Consider the following 3,097-nt stretch of genomic DNA (forward strand, 5'->3'; position numbering starts at 1 on the left):
TGCTACATTATTATGAACTTTGCCTTATTTCTTAGGCTATATCACTTGGAGATTATATCAGTAAAATCAGTCAATTTTAAATCAAGGAGAAAGAAAAACCCATCATCCCAAGCAGTCAAACAAAAACCGATGTGTCACTTGGTCAGTAACTATTCTATGACAGAGTTTAATTTTTTTTATTTTTTAAAGATATTATTTATCTATTTGACAGAGAGAGATGACAAGCAGGCAGAGAGGCAGGCAGAGAGAGAGGAGGAAGCAGGCTCCTGCTGAGCAGAGAGCCCGACCGGGCCCGATCCCAGGACCCTGAGACCATGACCCGAGCCGAAGGCAGTGGCCCAACCCACTGAGCCACCCAGGTGCCCCTATGACACGGAGTTTTAATGAGTTTTCTCAAATGCATGTAGAAAAAAAGATTCAAAAACTGAAATTTTAAAAAAATTAAAAATTAAAAACTAAGATGGTTTCAGACCTTATGAAGTTAAGACAAAATTGAAGCTAATCTCCTAGGTGACTAACAGGCCCTCTGACAGAGGAGCTGTCCTGTCTCTCACACCCACCCACCCTTACTTATATCACCCCTCACTGCAAACTAATGTCCTATGGAAATATTTACCTTTCCCCAATTCTGTGGGATGGCAGGCCTGGGACCCTTAATTTGAACATACCGTCTCATCTACCTCTAATCTAAGGTGAACAATATAACCCTGGACTCAATTTCACCTGCCATTGAATTTAGTTTTGCTGCCTTGAGACTTAATAAGTACCAAATGCCTGAGTACATTTGTTTCCACGAATTTGCCCTCTCCTCTCTAGCCTAGGGTGATTATACAGTCTGTGTGAATAAATCCAGTCATGTAACTGGGAAATTCATTTGCCCTACATGGAGCATGTTTTTCTCCTCTTCCTCTAATCCTTTATCCAAGTACAAACCTCTCACAGATCTAGCTAGCCCCTTTCCTCCTATGGTTACCTATCCTTTTTAAACTTTGACTCCTTCACCCTGGATATAGTTCGTTCCTTTTCAGACTTTTAGCATTCGGAGCAAAATAATCCCTCAGGAAATTTTGCTCAGTAATTATGATGCTAGTGTCCCCCCCTTTCAAATGGACATATTTTCTGATATTATGTGTACAGGTAATGTGGTGTCCATAAATTTTCCTAGTTTAGTCACTGCTCTTGTGGAGCTTACATTTCAACAGAGACAGATGAATAATAAACCTAATAAATGAATAAATTATATATATGTTAGAAATCATAACAAAATAAGGGAGGACAATTGGGAGGGATGGAATGCACATGGGAGGATTGCAATATGAAACACGATGGTCATATAGGTCTCATTAAGATGACACCTTTAGGGGCACCTGGGTGGCTCAGTGGGTTAAGCCTCTGCCTTCGGCTCAGGCCATGATCTCAGGGTCCTGGGATCGAGCCCCGATTCAGGTTCTCTGCTCAGCGGGGAGCCTGCTTCTCTCTCTCTCTCTCTCTCTCTGCCTGCCTCTCTGCCTACTTGTGATCTCGTCTGTCAAATAAATAAATAAAATCTTAAAAAAAAAAAGATGATGCCTTTAAAAGTTGAGATATGATTCACATACTATAAAATCACTGTTTTAAAGTATACGAATTCCGTAATATTTAGTATATTGACAAGGTTGTGCAACCATCACTACTATTGAATTCCAGAATATTTCATCACTCTAGAAAGAAACCCTGTATTCATTGGTAGTCACTCCCTCCCTGCCTGCCGCCAGCCGTTAGTCTACCTTGTCTCCATGAATTTACCTATTCTGGACATTTCATGCAAATGGAATCATACAATATGTTACCTTTTGGGTCTGGCTTCTTCACTTAGCATAATATTTTCAAGGGTCATCCATGTCGTGGCATGTATCAGTATTTCATCCTTCTTTTGTGGTTAAGTAAACACTTCATTGTATGGGTAGACTATATTTTGTTTACTATTGGTTGATGGCTATTTGGATGGCTTTTAGTTTTTAGCTGTTAAGAAATGCTGCTAGGAACATTCATCTACAGGTTCTTGTGTGGACTTATGTTTTTTAATTCTTTTGACTATATATCCAGGAGTGAAACTACTGGGTCATATGGTAACTCTACATTAACTTTTTGAGGAATTGTTTTTCTAAGAGACTATTTCATTTTACTCTGTCATTAGGAGTATATCAAGTTTCCAATTTCTACACATGCTCACCAACACTTAACATTATCTGCCCTTTTTATTATAGCCAAGGGGATGACATTTGAACTAAGATTTAAAGGCAACATGGAAGTGAGCCATGTGAGTATTGAGGGCACAGACTGGCAGGCAGAGAGACAGCCGGGGCAAAGCCCGTGAGGGGAGAGTATGCCTGACGTGCTCCAGCAACAGCAAGATGGACAGCGAAAGTGGAGTGCTGTGATCGAGGGGACAAGTGGAACAGAATGAGGTGAGAGCCAATGGAGGGTCAAGTACAGGTTGCTGAAGGCCATTGTCAGGATTTTGGTTTCGTTTTAAAAGAAATGGGAAGCCACAGAAAGATTTTGGAGCATAGGGGTGATGTGATTTTACCTACATCATAACAGTATCATTTTTTTTTTAAAGATTTTATTTATTTATTTGACAGACAGACATCACAAGTAGACAGAGAGGCAGGCAGAGAGAGAGAGGGAAGCAGGTTTCCTGCTGAGCAGAGATCCCGATGCGGGGCTCGATCCTAGGACCTTGAGATCATGACCTGAGCTGAAGGCAGCGGCTTAACCCACTGAGCCACCCAGGCGCCCAATAGTATCATTCTGACTGCTGAATTATATGTGGACAAGGGTGGAATCAGGAGAATCAAAGAGAGAATTGGTGACATTTTGCAGTAACAGTGATGTTATTATTAAGAGCAGCTGCGTCAAGGAGATGGTGAGGAGAGCTTGAATTCTGCATATGCTTTAAGGTAGAACCAAAAGATCTCCTGCCAGACCTCAAGTGGAACATAAGAAAGAAAAGAATCAAAATTTGTGCTTCAATGACTTTCTTTCCTTTTTTCTTTTCTTCTTATCTTTCTCTCTTTCTCTTTCTTTCTTTCTTTCCTTCCTTCCTTCCTTCAGA

The sequence above is a fragment of the Mustela erminea genome, chromosome 6 (assembly GCF_009829155.1).
Source record: "Mustela erminea isolate mMusErm1 chromosome 6, mMusErm1.Pri, whole genome shotgun sequence".
NCBI lineage: Eukaryota > Metazoa > Chordata > Mammalia > Carnivora > Mustelidae > Mustela > Mustela erminea.